Source organism: Maniola hyperantus, chromosome 18, assembly GCF_902806685.2.
Source record: "Maniola hyperantus chromosome 18, iAphHyp1.2, whole genome shotgun sequence".
Classification (NCBI taxonomy): domain Eukaryota; kingdom Metazoa; phylum Arthropoda; class Insecta; order Lepidoptera; family Nymphalidae; genus Maniola; species Maniola hyperantus.
In genome coordinates this window covers 1763194-1790479 of record NC_048553.1, presented here as the reverse complement: position 1 = coordinate 1790479, position 27286 = coordinate 1763194, and the positions used below count along the sequence as shown (strand labels likewise).

The 27286-nt window shown below is 39.1% G+C and overlaps 1 protein-coding gene and 1 pseudogene across 1 annotated transcript in view; both read left to right on the top strand.

Moving 5' to 3' along the window:
- hth (Meis homeobox homothorax) overlaps positions 1-27286 on the top strand; it is a 527706-nt gene that overhangs the window by 13278 nt on the left and 487142 nt on the right. The gene's annotated exons all lie outside the window — the stretch shown is intronic.
- On the top strand, positions 9448-9588 carry LOC117990933 (U2 spliceosomal RNA; annotated as a pseudogene).

The window sequence follows — 27286 nt, the reverse complement described above, 5'->3', positions numbered from 1 at the left end:
AAAACATTTTTTTTTTAATTTGTGCAAATTAAAATTGAAAAGTAGGTAAGTAAACTTTAATTTGTTATATATTAACAAATTAAAGTTTACTTAGGTACCTACTTTTATCTATTTATTGTATGAATTGACTAGCTTATGCTCGCGACTTCGTCCGCGTGGACTGCACAAATTTCAAACCGCTATTTCACCCCCTTACGGGTTAAATTTTGAAAAACCCTTTCTTAGCGGTTGCCTACGTCATAATAGCTATCTGCATGCCAAATTTCAGCCCGATCCGTCCAGTAGTTTGACATGTGCGTTGATAGATCAGTCAGTCAGTCACCTATTCCTTTTATATATTTAGATAAGCGGAAGTAGACTTTAAAATATTGCATTCTAGGCAGAATTTGGTTTTTACTTATATTTTTTAACATCTTTCGCCTGCAGTGTACTGTGTAACTCAATAACTAAACTCATGTGCTAAATTTTTACACACTTAAATATATATTTTTAAATATTTTATTACAATTTGTATTAGGTATAATATATTCATAGAATACTATACTTGCCTCGTAGTAAAATTAAAATGCGTTTCCGGTTTCTAACATGAAAAATATATTAATTCTAACATTTATAATGGCTCTAAGTAAACGGGAATCAAAATAAATAAAACAGAGACGTCATTTTTTTAAAAATATTACAATAATAATTACCTACTACTTACCTGGTTACTTAATTTAATAAACTTTAATTTGCATATAATACGTCTAAAATTGTTATTCGTGGGTCTAAATGCAAATTTTCTACCTAGTTATATTTCAAAATAATTAATATTTTAGTGATTAATTTCGTTTTATTAAATATAACCTACTGTATTAAATTAACTTGATTTTTATTGTATTAACTTTTTAACATTTAGTTAAAAAAATTAATACAATAAGAATCAAGATGATTAACACATCCTACTTAATTCTATTTAGTTTACAAATCTGAAAGGAAAGAAAAAATAAAATAAGGAGGTAATAAATTGAGGCTTATCTGCTAAATACACTATTTTGCACGTAATAAAAAATATTCATTACAAGTGCAAATAACAAGGCATAAATTGGATTTCAGCTGTAGGTATATTTAAGTTTATTTTTTGTCTGCGATGTTTAGGCGTACCTATATTTTTTCAGTGGAATCTAGCGCATTATAGATTTGTATTGCCATTTTTTAGATTCTAGTTTTTTAAACTGTTTATGGTTCCGTATCTCAAAAGGAAAAACGGAACCCTTAAAGGATTATTTCGTTGTCAGTCTGTCTGTCGTGTCTCTCAGGACCCGTCAAGGGAATCAAAATCTACAGGGTACTTTCCGTTGACCTAGAATCATGAAATTGGGCAGGTGTCTTATAGCACAGTAGGTAAAGGAAAAAATAACATGTATATTGTATACTAAATCATAGATGGTGCTGTTCTTCATTAGCTGGCTGTGTTGTATAGCTGTTGGAGCGAACATGATATTATTATTATCATACTGGTTTGCGCTTTCTATAGTAAGATGATACGGAACCCTTAATGTGCGAGTCCAACTTGCACTTGAGCGGTTGTTTTTTCAATAGCGTCAAGTCTCTAGGTTCTAGCCCTTTCGATGCTTTTGTCACCCAGTGTTGCCATAGCGCGTTCACAACAAAATAACCGAAAATTTCCCCCCATAATTATATTTGCAAAAGACTTGTCCGAATATTGTTATGCGAGAGTGTATCATAAATTTTACGATGGATATTCCGATAACGGTATCAATTCCACAACTATTAGACGATGATACGTTACGCTGGCCCACTAAAATATTAAATGAACATCGATAAGGGGCTATCGAGGTTTTTTATCAATTTATATTGGTCATATATCTTGTGTTTTGGGAAGTGAGTGGGAATTCTCTTCTCATAATAATGTGATGCTTATTCATCACTAGAGTACCTAATCTATGTAAACATAAATTTTATTCTTTTCTTAAGCGACTAAAAATAGTTAGGTACGTAGGTACGCGTTTCTTGTTATATTTTGAGCCGGTGCAGACCGTGGAAGAAAAATCACTACAAAAAATTATAACAAATCTATGTTTACTAATAAATAAAATTGAAGTTTTAACTGTTTGAACGGGCTAATCTTCTGAACGGCTGAACCTATTTCGACGCGATTTTCACAGATAAGTAGAGGATTTAACCAAGGAGTAACCTTTTTATCAATTAAAAAGTACCTAATATCTGAAAATATCATATTTTGATGTAAATAATATTATATACAAACTATCTAACTAGATCCACCTAATAAAAACTAAATAAGTATTATTGTATTTAAACTGGGACTTATTGCTTGAAATATATTTAAAAAAAAAACAATTTAATACAAACAATAGTAAATATAGGTACGATTTCATTTAATATCCCTCCTCTGCTTCACAATTATTTAGGTTAGAATGTAGGCGATATAAAATCTTGTGACAAAAATAGTTCGTTCATATTATTTTCATAACAAGAAAAGAATTTCTTTGTAGTCAATCTTATAACATATGATTTTCAACGAGAAGCAAAATCATAAAATTACATTACATATTTCTGTTTGTCGTGACAGCTTGTTATTTATTAACAAGAACTGAATTATCAAATAGCAAAACTAATGTACAAGACAAAAACCTATGTTTCTAACGTAAATAAAAAAAATCCTTTCTGATTTGATGGCTGTCGTTATTGATTTTATAAAATTTTATATATTTTTATTGATTTATGTGTGACTTTTTAGTTATATTTACTAAATTTATTTTTTAATCTGTGACTCCAGCCTCTAATTTAAAAAAAATGTTTTAAAAATTAAGTACAGTGCGACAAGGCTATCTTGGCGCGTGGCAAAAATCGGAACTAACGTTGCCCCTTAACTAAAGTGTCCCCTTTGCACCCCCTTTGTTCTCCAACAGCGCCCCCGTCAATGTCATTCAAGTGCCAAGAGAGCCTTGTCGCAGTCTACATCTCTACTATTTTATACGGCATTTGTCTTTAAAATATACAGCCAAACTTTGTTTTGCAAGGCGGGCATTGCCATGTCTGAATTAAATTTGGTAAACATTATTCCCAACAGTAAGATAATACCGTTATATTGAACCGGTGAATTCATTCACTTTTGATAAAACAACCCGCTTTTAAACTGTTAAATAACATTACAATTATGAAGATAGGAAGAGATAAGAAAAATACGCGTTTTTTTTAAATTCTTAAGTCTGGCAACACCTAAGTCGTTCAAGTTTTACAGCTTGTTCAGGAAGTCTTGTAGATAATAATATAATGAAGTAACTACACCCATATATTTTAACTTGAAACATTCGACTTTTGAATGATAACGTATCGTTCATTCAAAAATTTTGTGTTAATAGGTACCTATAAGTGGGTAATGGAAGCTACGTAATGATATAATTAACTTAATTAAGAGGTAAATTAGTTACTTACCGTAAAATAGCGATTAGTTATTTTGATTTTTCAGGCCAAATAATTTCGACAGTCAAAGGAAAACAAAACATTTTTAATCTACCTACTTATCTAACCGAGAAACGTTTTAATTTTTGGAATAGTTTGATTTATTTGCTATTAACCATCAATTCAAAGTTTAATTGTAGAAAAAAAAGTAATTAAAAAAGTAAAAAATCGTGCGGATACGCTGACCATGTTTTTCCAACACGAACGAGCGCGCCTATCTGTCCTTTAATTTCAAACTTGGAACTCCATTTCTGTAACAGATAAATAACACTTAAAAATGGTCATCACCTCCTCTCTGACCAGATAAATTAAGCTTTGATGTATTATATAACAGTAGATACGTCGAATGATATATTAAATATAATAAAAGACACAACCGGCGGGACCGGTCTGGGGACATTACGTTTTTAATGCGATGTGGTGATTAGAAATAGCTATTTTTCAAAGCCGGATTATAGCGGGTTAGAAAATGGTCACCGACTTTCCGGTACGTCACAATTTTTTTCTTCGTGGGAGTAGATTATAAATACTATTAGGTAGTTTGAATAGTTTAAAGTATCTTAAATCTAAAGTTTTTGTGATTATTTTTAATGGCATCGGTGGGAGAAAATAGTTTAATCAAAATTCCATGTTTTTGGGCAGAGTATCAAGCTTTTTTTTATAGTAAATTTGAAGTGAGGCAAAGGTCGTGTTTTTGCCAATGTATTATAAAAAGGGTACTATTAGTAGTCTAACTATGCGTTTCTAAATTTTTAATGAATATTTTTAACAGTATATTTGGTGGGAAAAAAATAGGTTAATCAAAATTCAATGTTTTTGGGCAGAGTGTCAAACTTTTTTTTAAATTTGCAATGATGATGCTTTTGCCAATCTTATGTCGCAGAGGTTGTTTTGCATAATATAATAAGAATTTTAACGGCGTACCAATACAATGTAGAGAATTGCCTCTCTAAATAAAACAGTGACTATACCTACTTAGTTGTTAGAATGCGCGGGAATCCTCACCAAAGGGTTGAATGAGTTCAAAACATATGTAGGTATTAGTGCACTGATTCTCTGGGTATGAACATCGTGCCGTAGATAGAGTAATAAAGGTAGATTGAAGTACTGTGTAACCGCGTATGAGATAGCGATAGCACGACGTAACGATGAATAACACGACAATTATTACCATTGTTTAGTAGTCAATTTGTATTTACCGATCAACAATATTTGTATTAAACGTTTTTTATGTGAAAACAAGTAAATAACTTATGAGAAATACAATTACGCCACGAACTCTCATGGTTTGTTTTGCAACTAAAGTTGCATTCCTTGTATGTTTTCTTGAAAAAAAACCGGTTACACGATAAGGGACAAAAAATAGGTTAGCTGTCTCTCTGTTTATCACATTAGTAACATTACCTTTGCTCTCTTTTTAGTGTGAATAAGAAAGCAAACGTTCCTGTATCTACCTGTATTACTCTATCTACGCCTTGTGCTTAATTTGTAACTAAGTTTGAAACGCATTAAAACACAACACATGACACATTTATTTACAAGAATTAATAAAGAGAGAGCTAGCGCGTGCCAGACCTTCGTTATTTTATAAAAGCTGAAAGTTTCTCTGCGTTATGTCCTCAACACTGGGAGGAACGTTTGTTAGGATCATGGTGGCTTTGGGAGATAACAGGTAATAAAGGTGTAAAAAATCTTACGTTAAAGTATAAAGTCTATTTTTTATATTTTCTTTAGAATCTCAGACTAAGGATCAAGGAGACTTGGCATCAATATAATAATACCTTGTTAGACCAAGCTAGGTGTATAGTAAAGCTCTGAAGAGTGATAAAGACACACATTTTTGTCTTTATCATTATTATTATTATTATCGATATATCTACTCTCACGCCCGTGTACAAGATAAATATATATAACAGCCAAAAGAAATATAATATACTTACATACATAAAAATAAATAAACCTACATAAACATTACATACATACATATTTGTACCGGGCGGAGGATTACACCCCGGCAGGGGAGACCAAACGGCCGGGGGTCAGGGCGACAGGTAAAGAAATCGGCGGACTATCCTAGCCGAGTCCAGCAAGACCGCTTTTTGCATCCTGGCTGCGAGCGAACTGCCACGGAACCCCAGTCGCCTCAGATGGTGAGCGAGGCTGACTGGGATCAACCCATTCGCAGATATGACGATTGGGATGATTTCAGTGGACTCCACATGCCACATGTCGGAAACCTCGTGAGCCAGATCGAGATACTTGCGCTTTTTCTCCGTCTCAGCTCTCACGAGGTTTTCGTCATACGGAATGGTGATGTCCACCAAAAACACCCTCGACTGTGCCCGGTCCACCACCACGATGTCAGGCTTATTCGCTAGAATAGTCCTGTCCGTGATGATAGACCGGTCCCAATAGAGCCGGACTCCGTCGCGCTCGAGTACCGGCACCGGTGTGTACTTGTAATACGGCAGCCTCTCATCCAGGAGACCGTACTTCAGAGCAAGCTCTTGGTGAAGGATCTTGGCTGCTTGGTTGTGTCTGTGCAGATACTCAGTGTTGGCAAGCGCTGAGCATCCCGAAAGCACATGTCTGAGTGACTCGCCGGGATGGCGACAAGCTCGACAGATGTCGTGAGTGCCATCCTTCAGAATGTACTTTCGGTAGTTCCGCGTCTTGACCACCTGATCTTGTATCGCACAGACAAAACCCTCGGTTTCCCCGAAGAGGTCACCAAAGCGCAGCCACTGCACGGACGCTTTTTTATCTACGTGTGGCTCATTAAGAGCTTTAAAAAAGCGTCCGTGCAGCTCCTTCTCCCTCCATACGGCCTCCCGGTCAGAGGTGCTAAGTACCACCGGTTTCTGCCACTCGGTTTGGGCTAAGGACAGTGGGGTGAGTCCATTATCACATTCTATGACCTCTCTATGCATGGGGGACCCCCTCATCGTCTCAAAGTAGGTTCTGAGGTTGGCTATCTCCCGGTTATGCATGGTCTTGACGCTTAATACGCCTCGACCACCACACTTCCGGGGGATATACAACCTCATCACAGACGATTTTGGGTGGTGCATGCGATAAAGAGTCATAGTTGTGCGGACTTTTCTGTCCAGGGCGTCAAGTTCGGTCTGAGTCCATCTGAGCACGCCAAAGGTGTACATGAGAACGGGCATGACCCAGCCGTTATAAGCTCGGACTTTATTGGCGCCTGACAAATAACTTTTACAGATTTTTGTCAGACGGCCAAAAAAGGCTTCGCAAACAGACTGTTTCACGTCCGTCTCTTTTACCCCTAGCGACTGTGACATGCCCAGATACCGGTATGACTCGGCTTCAGAGAGGGTTCTGATGGTGGACGGCTCGAGACTCATCTCAGCCGAATGAGTTACCTGTCCCCTTTCCACATGCATGACCGCACACTTTTCCAGCCCAAGCTCCATCCTGATGGAATTGCTGAAGTCAGTGGTGACATTCAGCAGCTCCTGCAGGCGGGTGGCATTGGGTGCCAGCAGTTTGAGGTCATCCATGTAGAGAAGGTGAGGCACTTTTGTTCCTCCTCTCCGAAACTGAAAGCCTGTCCCCGAACCCTCCAGCAGAGTGCTGAGTGGGTTCAGAGACAGACAGAACCAAAGCGGGCTCAGACAATCACCCTGGAAGATACCCCTTCCTATCCTTATCCGGTCATCGGCAGCCGCCAACCGCTCGCCATGGAGACACAGAATCGTACTCCATTGCCCCATGCATGCCCCGAGGAAGTCTCGTACTGTACCATCGACTTTGTACAGCTCAAGGACCCTCAGGAGCCATGAATGGGGCACCGAGTCGAATGCCTTTCTGTAGTCGATCCAGGCAGCGGAGAAATTCCGACGGTTGCGTTTGACCAGTTGGCCCGCAACGGAGTCGATGAGAAGAAGCTCCTTAGTACCACGACTACCGCCCCGACATCCGTTTTGAGCCCCAGATATGATGTTATTCTCGTCTACATGACGGGAGATCTTGAGGCTTAAAACGGATGTCAGTGTCTTGTAGATGGTAGTAAGACACGTAATGGGACGGTACTTAGCCGGATCAGTGGTATCGGTGGACTTTGGAGCTAAATGAGTGATCCCAGTAGTGAAAAGGCTCGGGAGTGCCCTCTGCTCAAGAGCCTCTTGAAATTGTCGAGCCAAGGTCGCATGGCAAACCGAAAAACCCTTCAGCCAGTAGTGATGCAGTCCGTCGGGTCCCGGGCTTTTCCAGTTCGGGGCCCGCCTTACTGCACCAGCTACATCCTCCGCAGAGATGGCGACCGGGTTCATCGGTTCTATTGAGGCACATGCTTCCTCTACCGCCGCAATCCAAGGGCCCTCCTCATGCTCCACCTCCCTCGACCACACACCCCGCCAAAAAGTGACGAGGTTGGCCAGGTCTGGTCGCTGAGAAGTAGAGCAGACTGCTGGGCACTCCAGTCTTTTGTAGAACCTTTTCTGATCACTCAAGAAGAGGCGATTTTGCTGAAATCGCTCGACTCTTTCCGAGTATCGTCGGATGCGGTTCCCCCATGCAGCGATTTTCTGCTTCAGGTCGTCGATGCGCTCTGTTAGCTTTTGCGCAATATTGGGCTGGTCCAACCTGACCCCACACCCATTAAACGCAACTCTAACAGAGCGCACAATCCTTGGCCTAGTATTGCCCGACCTGAAGCTTTGCAGTCTGCCAATGAGGACTCTGGCCAGAGTGATACGGCGTTCTATTCTCTTCTTCCAGGCCGGTTCCGCGCTGCGCCTTGCAGCAGCAGCACGCTCCGGTCCCGGAGTCTTGGCACCGATAAATCGGTGCACAGCGAGCGCCGCGCCGAAGAGGATAGAAGCCGTATCACCCAGGCCAGTGCTGCTTTCCAGATGTTGAGGCAGCATTTTGTTTATGGCCTCAATGACATCCCGCGTCGCTACATTTAGCGTGAGTCGGGAGAGCCGCGGACGATTCTCTAGAGGAGCGCTCCGGATTTCAGAAATCGCCTCTTCTAGAATCCCTCTCATCCGCTCTATATCCAGGGAGACTGTTCCTTCGGTGTCTTCCTCCATAGGCAAATCTTGTGAGATGGTATTCGTCTCTACGGGGACAGGCACCGCCTGGGAGTCGATTTGCTCTGTGGCTGGTGCTGACACTTCTGGAACAGCCTCACGTCGCAATCGTTCGAGCTCGGTAGCGTTAAAGATGTTCGAGCGCTGAATGTACCGAGCCCGGTCTGCCAGGTTTTGTTCCGTGACAGTTAAGTTCGGCTCGAGCAGCAGGAACTCGCGGTACATTGCCGCTCGGTAGCCAGTCCGTCCGGTTTCCCCTCCCGTCGCCCTGTAGTACGCACGCATGACATTCTCGTTCATGAGAGACGTCCATCTCATGCGGCGTACACCACCAGCGGCGGGCGCCGAAGATTGGGCCCTGGTGGACCCTGTCGGAGCCAAGCCATCTGGTGGGGATGATGGATGTGTCGACCGGCTAGGTGGTGGTGCCGGTCGACTGGTGGTACTGGCGGCCCGTATGCTGCTACGCCCAGCGCCAGCTCCAGGCGCGCCCTGGCGACCCCCAGGTAGCGGCCCTATTCGCACATTCATTTCATTGTTTTCCATCATCATTAAAAGGGGGGGGGGGGGGAGTGGTGGATACATCACTCGGGGTCCACTCGGGTCCCCGAGGAGGCTGTTTCTATGGCCAGCACGCCAGATTTCGGGGGGCTTGGCTGACAATAATCAGCTCCCCGATTCCCTTAGTCGCCTCTTACGACACCCACGGGATGAAAAGGGGTGGCAACATTCTCCTCTGCCGGTGCCACACGGTATTATTATTATTATTATTAAGCCTTTATTTTCCTTATCAATTAATATTATTTACAGAGTTTCTGAATCTATTCTAATACCTAATCTTATTCTATTTGTTAGTATGTTAATCAGTGATATGTTGATGTGTGTGTGTGTGTGGCTGTGCTTCGCTTCTCGGCCTTTTGGCTAAGATCAAAGTGTAGTATCTGTCTTTATCATAGTCTAGCTTTTTTTGTTGGGCACAGTTGTCATCTGTGCCCAACGAACCTCTGTGATAGTAATTTATTGCGAATATTACGAGTTTTTATTTAGATTTCTGTTTTAAATTTAGTATTGAAGGTGTGTAGATGCCATTTATGGTGCATTGCTGTGTGTGTATCGGCTGTAACAGTTGTAGCGAACGCAAATTATGAACATAACCTATCTTACGAAGTATGATTTCTTTTGTTGTTTTGTCCCTTTCGGGTATATTATGCGTCCGACAAGTCCACCTTGATCCTTTGTCTGAGTTCAGAATAGTATTAGGTATATTGTACTCTCTAATTTTTGTATAATAAGCAAAATGACAGAAGTAGCTTTGCTTTGAGGTAGGTATATTGTAAGTTGGGACGATATTGATATAATCTTGGAGAAACTTAATAATTATTTTTAATGCCGTTCAAAGAAATATTCTTTTAACATTTACGAGTCCTGTAAAGCTTTTCAATATAATGCTTGTTCAGTTATCAAGTCATAAAATGCCGCTTTATGATTTATCGCCCATCTATTAGATAGTTACGGCATTCCTACTACGCGGTTTAGTTCAGTTTTACGAACCAAGTGCGCAAAGTGTAATTTTTATGCTTGATTATTTTAAGATCAATTAATTTAAGTAATCGTACAATTTAAGTAGCTACCTACTTAGATGTTTTAATTTTGTTTTATGAAACTGTATAGAATCAATTATTGTACGTAATAAAGTTTCACGTTATAATAGTTATGCTTTTACTTATTAATTAATAAATTAATAATTTTTTAATTCCATATTTAGTTTTGAGTCAACATTCTTCAATTTTCCAAGATAAAAATAGAGTTAATTCTGCTGGAAAATATTTTTATGTTAAAAAATTCAAAAATATGTGTCGTTTACGCATTGTGACGTCATTATTCACTTTCCCTACAGCTAAAAATTATGTTAAAAATAAACAAAAATCATTTTTTTTTCAATTATTCTTCTTAACAATGAGCTCTATCCTCATAAACTACCACTACATACAAAAATCACAATATTTTATTACTACAGTCCAAGACCCTATTAAATCACGCAGCTGCATTCGCAGGTATAAGCATAAGCTAGTTCCCAAAAAAAATTTTATTTAACCTCGTCCAGTCCAGTAGTAAGTGGTGAAGCTAGACAAAAATATATTCGGTTCGGTCCAATGACCGACGCACGCCACAGACGCACCCACTGATTTGTTATTTAAATTTAGAATATGCCATTTTTGAATTCAGATTCTCGCGAATTTTGATCGCTTCAAAGTTCAAACAAGTGTGACATAGATATAGATAATATGAATAAATCAATGAAAAAAATCATAAAAGTATCCTAAGGTAGGTACTTAAGTAAACAGATAATTCAACGTTAAAATAGTAGAAGTACTTGAACGTGAAACAGATAAGTATAGGTACCTAAGTACTTACTTATTACTTGTGGCCAAAAAGTTCTCAACTTGGTTCCTCACTCACCCTTTTATTATCCACTAGGTCCACTATTACGTAGTCGAAATGTGACAGACAAGTACAAATTTAAAAATATTATTCTACGAGTATCCGAACGCCCAATCTCAGCTATACATAATCTATAGTTCGTAAAACATAGTTCATACTAGGGTTGTACTGGGGATAGGAGAGGATGAGGATAGGATAGCTATTCACTACCTCTAGTTCATGACACCCTCTCTATCACGGTATCTAATTTTGAGCTAAGACCAGCGAATGATAAATCATAGAAGATGCGTTTCCCATTCACATACGAAAATAGAGGTAACGAATTCACATCTATTGAACACGTAACTTCCATCTATTAAAACTAGCGTAAATTGCAATAAGCTCAGGATTGGTTTGTACGGGGTCATGCGAAATTGACCACTGCCATGATTGGTCAACTCAAAGTGATAGTTACGGCGTTACAATCGAAATGAAGACGTTGAGGTGGAGTATGAATCAATTTACTGTAAGAACTCATTAATTGCATTAAAATCATCAAGTAAAGTTTACCATAACTCTTTATTATGGACTTCGTTATTATGTTGTTGTTGTAAACTGTACTTGGTGTTTTTTTCCAATTTTTGAGTTTTTACGGGAAACCGACGATATGCACCACGCCCACCATGGTAGAGTTTTCGATATAGTTACTATAGATGGGGCGTAAGTGGTGATTTTTTCCAATTTTTGAGTTTAAACAGGAAACCGATAATAGGTACCATGCATCGCCCACCACGGTAGAGCTTTCGTTATAAGGCTTCTATATTTTATCGTTCGTTGCCTAAGACTCCTTCCACGATATTCATTATTCTGAGCACTGTACAGATTGTTTTATTCACGGCGCGTTCCTTTTTCAATTTAAATAACGTTGTTCATTTTCGAATTGGCTCTTTGTAAGTTTGTAGACCCGCTTTAATCGCGCACTTTGGATTCAGCGCTAATTCGCGCGAGCGCTAATTTGGGGGTTTATTGTGTAGCCGCTGCTTGAAACGTCCTTTTAAAAGGACGCTCCCGCTGAATTCGTGATCGAGTAACATAATAATCGCCTTGTCATAATATTGCTTCTGTGGCGCCTATCTTCCTTTGTCGTTTGCATTTGCGTAATGATAATAAATCATTTAGGAAGTACTTAGGTACCTAGTTACTAAAATAAATTTGGACTTGTATTGATTGCTATAAATAGCTAGTAGGTACAAATTTTAATCGTCTATGTCTGTGCGTTCAACGAAAATAGTCTCTGGTTCAAAACGTTGTTTTATAATGAATTAGAAGAAGAATTATGAAGAAATTAACTATCAATATTATTAACGTCAGTAGGTACCCATATTATAAATGCGAAAGTGTATTTGTTTGTTGGTTTGTCCTTCAATCACCCGAGATTGAGACCCGTGCTCTGTAGTGAGCCGGCGATGGGTTGATCATCATGATGATTACTGTAAAGCTCTGCCTGTCTGTCCAAAAGAATTACGTCAACTTACTGAAATTGTCATGAAACTTTTTATGACATACGAAGAATTTGATGTCCATAATAAAATCATAATCACACCATAAAGTTTGTCAGAATCGGTTGGGCGATGACAAAAGTTTGTGCCATGCAAACATGTGTGTGTTTGTGTAAGGTAAAAGTTCCTCATTTGATTAAACGCTTCTAAAGATCTTCGGTAGGTGGTAGCACTTAAGTACTCGTACATCTAACTAGCTGATGCCCGCGACTTCGTCCGCGTGGAAATCACGTGGGAAGTCCTTGATTTTCCGGGATAAAAAGTAGCCTATGTCACTCTCCAGGTCCATCTATACCCATGCAAAAATCACGTTGCACCGTTGCAACATGTTTGAAGGAAAAACCAACAAACAAACACACTTTCGCATTTATAATAAGGGTACTGATTATATTAAAATTATAGTAGAGTCAAATTAAATCTTAGTATTTTCTTTCACCGTGATAGCCTAGTGGTTAAGTGGTCCACCTCCTGATCAGGAGGTCGGGGTTCGATCATGAGCACGCACCTTTAACTTTTCGGAACTATGTGCGTTTTATTAAGTTACTAGCTGATGCCCGCGACTTCGTCCGCGTGGATTTAGGTTTTTAAAAATCCCGTGGGAACTCTTTGATTTTCCGGGATAAAAAGTAGCCTATGTCCTTCCCCGGGATGCAAGCTATATCTGTACCAAATTTCGTCAAAATCGGTTGAACGGATGGGCCGTGAAAGGCTAGCAGACAGACAGACAGACACACTTTCGCATTTATAATATTAGTATGGATTAAAATATTATGTGAAAATATCACTTGCTTTTACGGTGAAGGAAACCATCATGAGAAAACCTGCATGCCTGAGAGTTCTCCATTGTGTTCTCAAAAGTGTGTGAAATCTGCTTACCCGCACTGGGCCAGCGTGGTAGCCTAAACCCTTCTCACTCTGAGAGGAGACCTGTGCTCTGTAGAAAGCCGGTGATGGGTTGATCCACCTTCTTAATGTAATGCACAAATTAACTACCAATATTCAAATTTCGATCCTTAGGCAGCGTCACTTACTATTGAGTTTTCACTGAAACTTTTCAGTCCAGTAAAAAAAAAGGTTTAACACATCTTTACTAGTAGGTAATAGGTATATACCTAGTAGCTATTCCGTGTCATGTTACTTCTTTCCCCGATCAAACAGCACCGATGCAAGTTGTTTATCGTCCATCAACAAATCCACGACTGCCGGAACGATATAATTCCTTCTAATACGATGTCGGATCTGTATACATTAAACAATATTAATTGAAGTGAGGTGATTCAGCACTTCAGTATGTAGTTCGAACTTCGAAGGGTTGCAAGGACAATGCCTCTCCATGGTAACTGGCAACACTAGCCATTGTGCACCGTTTGCGGAACACGCGACTAAAAAAAAATAACGTTCTATTTTTGAAAAAATTAAACGATACGAACTTTTACGAGATCTTTTTCGAATATCGTGTTCTTTTTCGGACACGATAACGAGGTTTGAAATTGGAATCACACTGCTACGTTCGCGTTGGTTGCTTGACTCTCCCTATTTAGCGCGGGGTTTTTGGTCTCATTTTAAAGAAATATGGCCGCCGCATGGTAGGGTTCATTCTGTTTTTATTTTCATAATTAAAATAAACTATGAACTTATGATTTGCGAATTCTTCATTTGTACATATGAAATACCAATTAAATGCTATTGTCTTAGTGTACCTTACTTAAATAATTTAAAGCTTTTAGTTTTAGGGTAAATGCAGGGATAACAATCTGATAAAAGTCCATTCAATGACTGATTGCAGATAGCTTTGAAATATCAAACAAAAAAAAAGTTTTAGTATGTTGAGTAAATTATTATTTTTCGATAGAAAAATTTCTATCTAATAATGTTTAAGTATGTAAATCTTAATAACTTGTTCTAATTATAAATACATTCTAAAGTTTTAATAATAAATAAAATTGTTAGTTATATAATATAATATCGAATAATATTGTATATTGTGTATCGAATAATAGTTATATAATATCGAATAATATTGTTAGTTTGATTTATGAAAGATTTTTCTCTTATTTTTTTGTTTGTTATTTTATGTGCATCACCAGTAGACAATTATTTTTGCCTTGAAAGAAATAGATTCAAAAACATTATTAATAACTAGCTTATGCTCGCGACTTCGTCCGCGTGGACTACAAAATTTCAAACCCCTATTTCACCCCCTTAGGAGTTGAATTTTCAAAAATCCTTTCTTAGCGGATGCCTACGTCATAATAGCTATCTGCATGCCAAATTTCAGCCAGATCCGTCCAGTAGTTTGAGCTGTGCGTTGATAGATCAGCCAGTCAGTCAGTCACCTTTTCCTTTTATATATTTAGATAGATTATCATGATGTTCACAGATAAAAGATGCACTAAAAGGCGACAGGGTTGGTTAAATGTCAAATATTATTGTCAGTCAGTCAGTCAGTCAGTCACCTTTTCCTTTTATATATATATATAGAAGAAGACTAATCGGCACCATGTTTTATCAATTACCTAATACAAAAATTAAAGAGATATATCTTGATTAATCTGTTTCCCCGGATAAGGGGGGTGTCGACGACAAATTGAAATAAATTGGCTAAAAAATACACAAATGCAACTAATAAATCTTAACAACTTGTTTTACCAATTGATACACTCTAAATACCGGTATACGAGTATTGTTAATTTGTTATTAAAGAGTTTTATCTTGATTGATTTGTTTTTCGCCGGATCAAGAGGATTGGGCGGCGACCGGCGGGACTCGTTCTCGCCAATAATTTGGTCATCGCCCTGTCGGGGACGCGGTCATCGACGACACGACGGAATCAATTCAATCCATACTAATATTATAAATGCGATAGTGTGTCTGTCTGTCTGCTAGCTTTTTACGGCCCAACAGTTTAACTGATTTTGATAAAATTTGGTACAGAGTTAGCTTACATCCCGGGAAAGGATATGGGCTATTTCCATTACATTACATACATTTTATCCCGGAAAATAAAAAGGTTCCCACGGGATTTTCAAAAACCTAAATCCATGCGGGTGAAGTCGAGGGTATTCTCTAATATGAAATAACATGAATGACAAAAATCATCATCATCATCATAATCAATACATCGCAGGCTCACTACAGAGCACGGGTCTCCTCTCAGAGAGAAGGGTTTTGGCCACAGTTCCACGCTGGCCATGTGCGGATTGGTAGACTTCACACACCTTTGCGATCATTATGGAGAACTCTCAGGCATGCAGGTTTCCTCACCTTCAATTCATCAGCATTCCATAATTTTTGAAAATACTGTGTATAGATAGTCTTTTTGACTAAGTTCATATTCATGATTTTTGATTAGGTGCACAATTTAACCGCAAAAAAACTATTTAAAGGCTATTATGTCTTTTAATTTAATTTTACTGTAAGTTATCCCAACAAAAGCTACTCGAGCGATTAAAAAATAAACATCCAGCTTAGTGACCGTTGAAATTTAATAAAAGCCAAAGTAGAATTCATCGCGCTCCGTTTAGAAAGGCGTTCATCACGGAATTTGAAGTTAAATAGTCAATCACGAGTGTCGGTGTAGCTAATCTCGCATTCAGGCTCACAATGGAGGTAACGAACGGACAAACGGACAGACGCGGTAATAAGATGCGCGTGGGCAGCTTTATGTCAACGTTATTTATGACGAGATAGCACATTCTAATTTTTTAAGGTTTCGTACCTGGAGGGTGGCAATGCGACACTATTATTAGGCCTCTGCTAGCCGTCCGTCCGTCTGTTTGTCTGTCAGCGGGCTGTTCATGAACCATAATAGCACAGTTTTGCATCGTAAAATAGTTACAGAGTTGAAATTTTCACAATGTGTATCTATTTCTGTTGCCGCTATAACAACAAATTATGAAAATTTCAAAATGGCCGCCATGCAAATGAAAAAGTACATTATCTCGATACATGATGGTACGGAACCCATCGTGTGCCAGTCCAACTCGCACTTGACCAGGTTTTTATTTCGTAGTTGGCAACACTGCTTGGGACTTAATTCAGTAAAAAATTAGTGGAATCACCCGTGTGTCCGAACGCACTTATCGCCTCACACCAACGCCGAAAGCCACATAAATTTATCCAACTTAATTCAGTGACAAGAAAATCCTTTAAGTAGATACTTATTTTATGTATTTTAATAAAAGCAAAAGCGGAGACGGCCGTCGCGTCGAGAGGAAATCGTTATCTTAACGACACCATATTTACGTAAAATCTGACTAAGAGAGTCTCAAACTGTCCCTTGGAGTGCAGCAGACGATAAGGGGGCATGCAGTATCAGTCCGCAGTTCATGTGCCAGCTATTGACCTCTGTTTACAATACTCCTCGATAACATTCCTGCGCAGAAACGCGATAAACCCGAGACTAGGCGATATCAATTTGTGAACCGAATCGCGGGCCGAGGTTAACGGTCTGTTAAATTAATTTCGAGAACATAAATAATGTACGAGACACCAGCGAAACTGATAAAACGACGAAAAACGACGCGCGATTCAATTGAAATCAGCTGATCCCCGATTATACATACCTTCTCGTCTACAATATCGAGTACCTACAGAGCTCTCAACGATTACTTATTGGGAGCTTTCTGAGCTTTCTTATGAGGTCCATAGTAAGCAACTGTCTTGAATCCATATTATGTCAACACTGGATCCGTCTAGCTGAATTTTGTGTTACATACATACATACCTACTCGTCTGCAATGAGAGCGAACAGAGTTTTCAAAGATTACTTACTGCATGGGACGGGACAAGTAATTAGACATGATTTTCGTTTTGCTCATGTTCATTTTTAGGTCCACCTGTTGAGAAACTCTGCTAAGGTCATTGAGCATTGTATTTAAGTCCCGACTTGGTACCGGAAAGAGCAGCATTGGAAGACTCCTCTAGGTGGACATACGACATCAAACGAGTCTCAAGTAGCCATTGGATTCAGGCGGCGCGAGACCGTGGTGTGTGGAAGTCTCTACAAGAGACCTATGTCTAGCTGTGGACGTCTATCGGTTAACAATGATGATAAGGATGATCCTCGATTTACGAGTATGACTATGAGAAGCGACGACGGCGGTCGTGTTTGTTTTTTAAATTGTTCAAATTAAAAATGGATAGGCAACTAAAACTTTCATCCGCGGCCTTAAAACGAGTGTTAACGTTTCCCCGCGGTGCTTTCTGGGCGATAAATCCGCTCGCGAATCGCCCGAATCCGTGCGCCGAACATCGCTCACGCCGGCTATTTTTATAAACGCGCAAGAAAAACACTCTAGCTCACGGAATGAATATTGAAACGTTTGGAGCTTCAAAGCGGGTGACTGCAGCTGGCCGCTTAACCTTCGGCAGCGGCCCTCCTGCCCGATATAGACCGGCGAAGAGCAGCAGCAGTAATTAGGCGAGGTAGGTGCTCGCAACGCCCGCGCGATCGGTTTATTGACACGTGTCGGTGTCGCGGCGTGTCCCCATGCGGATGGGCAAATGGAATAATGGGCGTCTGGGCCCGCATCCGGCGCGGGTCGGATACGACTCTTGCAGCGCTCTGGATACAATTTTTCAATTAAATCGACCAGACAGAAGATCCTAATAGGTGCCGTTAAGAAGTCGTGTGCCCGATTTTCGATGTGTCCCCGTAACGAGGCCGTTTTATTAGTATTTATGGGCGAGAAACAAACGCACGGAGAATTCCTCGGCCGCGGCGCTGCGAGCGTCATGAATGAAACGGAATTTATGGCTAGCGCCCGCTATAATGTTATTTCGCTGTTAAATTTAAGTGGCCGGTGTCAATGCGCCGGTCGCTAGCGCAGGCGGTACGTCTCAATTCGTCCGCGTAGCAGGTAATATAAAAAGATTTTTCTAAGTTTTACGGTCGTATTACGTACGGCTCGAGTGGCGCAGTAAAATTCGATACGAGCGTCGCGGAAGGTAGGTATAACGATGCTTGATTTACCGCTATCAATTTGAAGAATACATAAAAGCACACCTCCGAAGATAGCGAACACTTTTTGTGTCGTATTTATTATTTCGAATTAAGTGCAAGAATGACCCGAGCTGCATTGGAGCGCAATGAATTTAATACCGGTTCGCATTATTACTATTAAGTATTGTGAACTATTCAAACACATTATTCACTGTTACGAATCGCTTCTGGTAGCCCCAGACATGTGAATGCTTTGCCAGATGACACCGAGTAAGACAGGGCTAAGGGCGGCCGGGTGAGTTAGAAAGGGACGGAGACGTTTAAGGGTGGCGTTCATCATGTCCCACCCCGTGTCGGGCACAAGTGACGGTTCTGTCTTCCCCAACCGTCTGTATTCGAAAACCTCGTCCCTTCTCCCGTTTTTTATGTACAAAACTCTATATTCCGAATTCCTTCTCCGTTACGTACCTAAAGGTATGTTTAGAAATATTTAAATGGTTTTTTGACTGCAACATACCTACCCATACGTGCTTAGTCATATTTAATTATTGCCACAAAGCTGATTTCTTACTTCTCGGAACCGACCTACGCTAATCCTAAGACGCGGAATCGTAAAAAGTGCGCACCGGCGCGGCGCGGCGGCGGGCGTATTCAGGCAAACATTTAAATAAGTGTAGCGATTAATCCACGGGGCTTTAATTATCGCAACGGGGCTCAAAACTCATCAGAGTTTGATGGGATGACTTATATACCCTTGGCCAACGACAATGCGTAACCGACCATCGAAATTTAATCATAATTGTGTATCATAAAAGAAACAAATCCGAGAAACCATAAGGATCGCAAAAACCGGCCGGATCGAAACGAACTTATTACTCAGTAAAGATTCCCAGCGAGAAAAAACCGCAAGAATGTCATTTAAAAAAATTAAAACGTTCGATGCTTTATTTTTTTCGTTATGGCAACCCGAATGGACTAAAGGTTATCTCGGAGGAAAAAAGGCGGGACTGAGCGATTCCATTTTTAAAACGTATCATTTAATTTTGGAACCGGCTTTCAAGACGTCAAAAGGTAGTCATTACATTTTCGAAATATTTAATGACTAGCTTTATTTTTAAGGGACAGCTTAGCGCCTTCGGATGGGTCTATGCTTATATTTTCAAATGTTTATCCTTTCCAAACGCCTTTTATCTTTGGCACCGTTTAAAAATAAAAAAAAACCGGGCAAGTGCGAGTCAGGCTCGCGCAATGAGGGTTCCGTACTACATACGTATTTTTTAGACATTTTTCACGATAAATAAAAAACTATTACGCAAAAAAAAAATCTGTTTTAGAACGCACAGGTTTCACGCCCTTTCATTATGATACCCCACTTGATATGACAAGTCTTACTTTGAAAGTTGAAAATATCTACTAATTATTTGTTCATGCACACATTTAATTTTTTTTTGTGATGTACTTAACCACAAATTCACGGTTTTCGGATTTTGGAGTGTGCTACAAGACCTTCCTATCTGCCAAATTTCATAATTTTAGGTCAACGGAAAGAACCCTATAGATAGTTCTTGATAGACACGACATACAGACAGACAACAAAGTGATCCTATAAGGGTTTCTTTTTTTGTTTTGAGATACGGAACCCTAAACATAGGTGTTTAAAAGTGTGAGCGTGAGTACAGCCGGGACAGATATTATTTAGAAGTTTAAAAGTGTATCGATGCGAGTGCGTTGATTAATAATTCAAATAGGTACCTAAGTTTATAACCATCCAAATCGTCTGGCAGTGCAGTTGACAATGCCGCAGGCGATTCGTCGACTAAAGAGAAAGCATATACTGGATAATTAGCTGAGACCTATGGAGTTTTCCCGCTGGGGAAGTTGTCTCCAATCACGCCATCCTGTCCTCCAACCAATCTGCTCATAGTCCATCGACTGATCGCATGATAAGGCACAACAAAAAAAAAAAAGGTACCTAAGTTTAAAATAATACAGCTTGGCTGGTGTGTGATGATTACAGAATTCTAATTACCCCTATCCCTTCATACGTGACGGTATGCGCGTCGGCACTGACCTAAAATTTTATGGGAAAATATTTTTATCCGCCAAATTATTCAGCGTCACTCTTTAGTCTGTGGCATAAGATTTGAAGTCGTTTATTTTAATGTTGGTATTATCTTGCATGTCAAAGTCTGCTCTACATCTCCACATGTAGTGTCAAATGCCTATAAATTAATGACGTAAGAGCGTAAGAGGCGAAGTGTGTCATGTCGGTGACCGGCCAATAAGAGAATTATTCTATATCAGAGACTTAAGACCGGTACACACAGAAACCTCAGATTTAATTTAGATTGAATACCTACTTACTTGATTCTTCAAAATTTTAAACTTAAATGTAGATAGGTATTTAAAAAAAAACAAATCCGTTCAATGCAATGATAAGGGCGGTTACTCACTCATCCGATCCGAGTCCGTGAAAATACGTTCCGAATTAGTCATAGAACTAATTGTATGGTAGCTTATGATATGACATTTATGACGAAAATATTTTTATATGTATCCGTATTTTCACGGATTCGGATCGGATGAGTGCGTGATCGCTCTATATGTTACACGATATTTATGTAGGTACTAGCTGATGCCCGCGACTTCACCCGCGTGGAATTAGGTTTTTTAAAAATCCCGTGGGAACTCTTTGATTTTCCGGGATAAAAAGTAGCCCATGTCACTCTCTAGGTCTTTATCTATGAACATGCAAAAAATCACGTCAAACCGTTGCACCATTGCGACGTGATTGAAGGACAAACCAACAAATCAACAAACAAACACACTTTCGTATGTATAATAAGGGTATTTTGACTTTTAGCTGGTTTCAGCCGCACATTTATCAAACTTTGCCATAAACAATCCCTTTATTCAGTCGAAAAATTAAAACAGCACTCATTTGTTAAGAGGTACCACAATGTTTAGGTACGCATATATGGCAGTGTTATTTTTATTGGACCGTTTCCAATACAATGGCGGACTGTGCGCGACGCCTTGCAAATAAATACGCCTTTATGCCGTTTTACGACGCTAAGATCTAATATCACTGATTGCGGTGCAGATTTCTTAATGTACACTGGAATTTACAGTGGAATTAACTATTTTGAAAATACGAAAGAAACAAAGTGTCCCTATTGGACAATTTAAAAAGAAAAATGTAGACTAGCCCATAATATAATAAATCTTAGGGGCGCCCAAGACTAAGACAGTAGATATTACCCCCAAGTTCAATACTCTACTTTTCACATCTCGCAAGACAATAAAATCAAAATCTTCGTATGCTTAAATAGGTACCTAACTATCTGTCTTTAGAAGTTTCTGGCAAATCGTTTGTTACACTTTGAGCATTAAAAGTTTCCAGAGTTAAATGACTGCCGCTACCCGGCATTCCGATACCGTTCGATACCGTCACTCGACACTTTTATTTATAAAAAATTAAAAAAAAATCTTGAGTATTGTACTTCTATGTTAATAGGTGATTGAAAGATTAATTTCAACGTCATAATTTATTTATTTATTTATTATTATACCATAATATATAATTCATTGTCTAAGCCCAAACTCGGGCTGAAATCTACCTATATAGCGCATTTTGACTTTGCTCAGCCTTAAGACACTGTTAAAACGAGACAGCGTTATTTAGCTGGCATAAATCCGTTTCTGTTTAACAATGTCTTATGTCTGAGCAAATACAAAGTAAGCTCTATCGATCTCAGCCTCAGTGTAACCACGTCTTTACAGTTAAGCCCTTGCCACATCGAACGTTATGTCAATGCTTTTCATCTAGCATTAGATAGGTAGGAGGAGATTACAGATTAATAGAGAGATTATTTTGTCAACTCGCCGTATTGGTCGGTATTAAAATAATATTTGACATTTAACCAACCCTGTCGCCTTTTAGTGCATCTTTTATCTGTGAACATCATGATAATCTATCTAAATATATAAAAGGAAAAGGTGACTGACTGACTGGCTGATCTATCAACACACAGCTCAAACTACCTACTGGACGGATCGGGCTGAAATTTGGCATTCAGATAACTATTACGTAGACATCCGCTAAGAAAGGATTTTTGAAAATTCAACCCCTAAGAGGGTGAAATAGGGGTTTGAAATTTGTGTAGTTCACGCGGATGAAGTCCTTGGCAGTCCCGTTACTAAATGATAAAGAGAAGAATGATAATGTGATTACGAGGTTAGGTTACTTTTATTTTTTATTACATTAAAAAACATAAGAGATTGATGGATTTTGTTTTATTAACCAACGAACTATTACTATTTATCAAAACATTTTTTATTCGCAAAACATTCGCAGTAATTTCGCGGAATGCGAATATGAATTCGAATATGCAAAAATATGCGAATATCCGCGAATGCGAATGTGAATATTCGTTACATGTGATGTAACGAATATTCGCATAGATATTTGCATATTGATACCTACCTAAATGATAAGAACGCTCGCCCAGCAATCAACAATATCAACAAGTACGAAATATAATATATTTAAGTACATAACCAATCGATATAACAATATTTTTAAGTCATCATACCTGCCCCATCGTTTCCTGGGCTAATACCAGGTACTAGGTAACCTGGGGTGGAACCTAGATATTAAGTCAATTGTATAGGGGAAATAGACAATTGCTCTATCATTTTGTATTATAAATTACTAATTTGTTAACAATAGGTAACACATCCTTTTAAAATGATAACCATGTAAGTATATTCTGGACTTCTTCTCAGACCAGAATAAGAAGGGCTTAGGCAATAGTCCACCATAGTGGTCAAGTGCGGATTGGCAGACTTCATACACCTCTGATAATAATTATTTATTAACTGCTCTCGCAGGTATGCAGGTTTTCTCACGATGTTTTCCTTCGCCAAGTGATATTTAAGTTCTACAGTATTATAGTACGTGCGTGTCCGGAATCGAACCCCCGACTCGGCGTAGAGACCAACGTCTTAACCACTAGGCTATCACCCCTTTACCTCTTAATATGTGTTGAACTTTTATAATAATTATCAATTATCATCTTTTGGAACACACATTTTGCATATGAAGAACTAGCTTATGCTCGCGACTTCGTCCGCGTGGACTACACAAATTTCAAACCCCTATTTCACCCCCTTAAGGGTTAAATTTTCAAAAATACTTTCTTAGTGGATTCCTACGTCATAATAGCTATTTGTATGCCACATTTCAGCCCGATCCGTCCAGTAGTTTGAGCTGTGCGTTGATAGATCAGTCAGTCAGTCAGTCTGTCACTTTTCCTTTTATATATTTAGATTTCTATTTCTAATAATATTAGTGTAGAGTTTTCATTAATTTTCTAAAAATTCTTACAAGGAAATTTCTAGTTTAAGCAACAGGTATGTAGGAAGGTAGATGTAGGTACTAGGTACCTACCCACAATAGGCAAGTCGGAAAGTCTAGGCTTTTTAACAACGCAATAAACCGGTCACAGAATGACCTCAAGGCGCGATAAAGCGCAAATCTGCTCATAAAACAATCATAATGCGCTGGAATGAGTCGTAAATGGTTAAGAGCTTTCCTTTATGTACCTTCCTACTAGACGTATAGCTAGTTTATTATAATCTAATTAAAAAATAAACAACGGTACGCCCCCCCCATAGAAGTTTGAAGTCTTTAAACCAGTGGCCCTACCGCGGTTGTTTGACAGCTACAATGTCACGATCGCAATCATCTCTGGTTAGTTAATGCTCGCTCACTATTGGCTACAATGCATTGTTGCTACAAGAATCGCACAAATTCAGCCAATCAGAACAATTGAGATTGTAATAATGATTGATGCAGGTTTTAGACAATCGCCCTGCTGGTATAAGTGAGGTATACTAAATGTGTGCGTTTGCGAGCGCGTGCTCGCGACCGATTGGTCCGAGATGCACGCACATGTAAACGACCTAACCACAAGTAAAGTTCACTCGCCTTCGTGAGTTGCAAAAACTGTAGGCCTACACGAGTTTTGTAAGGTAATCTATCTATATATATAAAATTCAAAGTCCTGACTGACTGACTGACTGATATATATATATATATATATCAACGCACAGCCTAAACCGCTGGTCCTAAAAACATGAAATTTGGAGAGTCTATTCTTTGTAAAGAGTAGGTATCCACTAAGAAAGGATTTTTCGAAATTCCACCCCTAAGTGGGTTAAATAGGGGATGAAAGTTTGTATCAAAGTCCGTCATTTTTCAAGTTATTTGCATGAAAATTGGAATTTGGGTTTTCTGTCACAAATGAAGAAATACATGTTTCAGGATTTTTGGAAAATTTGCCCATAAGGGTGGTAAAATAGGGGATGAAAGTTTGTATGGGACAGTTTAAATTATTGATATTAATGACTTGAAATTTTGAAACTAGGTTTTTTTCTTGAGGTTAGGTGTCAGCTAAGAAACGACTATGAGAAAATCCGCCCCTAAAGGGATGAAATGGGGGTTGGAAGGTTATATGTGTTATTCGGTGCTGGTGCAGGGTGCGCGTCCAGATGTTATAATGTTTGTTTCTGAATAAAAAAATGCCATTTGTTTCCTGTAGGCCACGCGGGCGAAGCCGCGGGCAGAAGCTAGTTTGTACATAGTATTGAATGGTCTCGCATGTCGCCCGCGTCGGCCATTAGAGCGTTGTAAATAAAAGCGGTGCGAACAGGTGGCTCTGTCGATCGATCTACAATCGCCGACTCACGCTTTTTGATGGCTACCGTCGACTGCCAGGCCGACATACCCAGCCATAGATATATAGCTTTAACTAGCTGATGCCCGCGACTTTGTCTACGTGGATTTAGATTTTCAGAAAGCCCGTGGGAACTCTTTGATATCAATAATGAGGTTAATAGTAGCATAAGTCACTCCAGGTTTTTAATTATAGTTTTTTTTTTTTTTATTCAGATACAAGTTAGCCCTTGACTGCAATCTCACCTGGTGGTAAGTGATGATGCAGTCTAAGATGATAGCGGGCTAACCTGGAAGGGGTATGGCAGTTTTTGTTAAACCCATACCCCTTTGGTTTCTACACGGCATCGTACCGGAACGCTAAATCGCTTGGCGGCACGGCTTTGCCGGTAGGGTGGTAACTAGCCACGGCCGAAGCCTCCCACCAGACCAGACCAGAAATTTAGAAATTATAAAATTCCAAGCCCCTGCCAGGAATCGAACCCGGGACCTCCCACTATTAAGACCACAGCTCTCACCACTGCGCCAGGGAGGTATTCATGCAAAAAAAGTCAACCCTTTGCCCCCCTCGCATCTCCACTTCTGTCTTACTGGCAAATAAGTTTAGAATAGAATAAGATTTTCGAAGAATGAATCAAATCAGACTTCGCGTTGATGAATTACAACTAAGTACACATTTTAACTTTCATCACCTCTCCCAAGGGAACCATGCTGAATTTCGGAATAAAAAGTATCCTATGTCCTTCTTATATGAACTCAATCATACCAAGTTTCATTTGAATCCATTCTGTAGGTAGTTTTAGCGTGATGCACGGCTATGATACAGACAGACAAAAATTTAAAAAAAATTACAGTTTTGGGTTCAGTATCGGTTATAGAGTGCCTTCCAAAAAAATTTTAAAATATCTTCAATGTACAGAATTGGACCTGCTACAGTTTTGTTATAAGTATAGATAATACTATTACATAGTACACTAGGTATGCGATTGAAGATGTGTATTTGAAGCAACTTGATTATCGCCATTTTGGCGCTGATCGCAGCAGTGAGCGTACTCGGAACTAAATGTTAGTGATGAGGGATGAAAAATTGCTTTTCCCATGAATCGAATCCCGGACCTCTTATTAAGACCATAGCACGCTTAGCACTGCGCCAAAGAGGTAAAGCCAACATACATAAAATATGTATGAAGATTGTACGGTATGTGCGTACAGCGTGCAAACGTGTAGGAATTATATAAATTTGCCGTTTACCTACTCCATGTTAAGAAATTGGCAATTTTAATTCATATTATACACATACGGTGAACACATGTTTTATTCATGAAGTCAAGAATAACAAAATTAGACACAACATTTGAGCGAAATGCGCGTGAACTGCCCGCATTAGCATCTGATGAGCTATTCTGTAAGTTTCAGCCACACTTTCTCACACAGCCTCGCTTCCAACGCTGACGCAGCCAGAATCTATCATTGTCTTTTGGCGCTTCAACCTTTTGCTAGTCTTAGCATCTATCACAGATTTTTTCACTTATTACGATACTTCATCTGTCTTCTCCAGCTTACGTATTTTCTTATCCTTCTTAAGTTTTTTGCACATTCCAAACAACGAAATCTGTATATCTATATTTGTATCAACCGAAAGAAAAGCATAGTAGGTACTAATTTAGTTCTAAGAGCTAGCAAGTCGTACTATTGTGTTAAAACTAACCAAGCTTTAATGACTTTTGGATTTGAGATCGCCACTTCGTCACCCAATGCTAAATAAAACTAGAAACTAAAAAGCTCTCCGTTTTGATAATGATTAGCTATTTGAGTTTTTTTTTTAAATAAGTAGATAATTTTGGTGAACATATTTACTATGAGAAATAAGTAAAATAAACGCACACAATATCGCGAAGTTTAAAAATATCGCAATAAAGAATTTGAATTGAATTGATTAAGTACCTAGTGCTACTTAAACCAAAATAACGCGGCAGAAAGTAATGTACATCAGCCTTTAGAATGATATTCCGGCTTTGTAGAGCGTTGTCTCTGTCACTTATACTTATATGACGTTTTGTCGGTCTCATTGACAGGG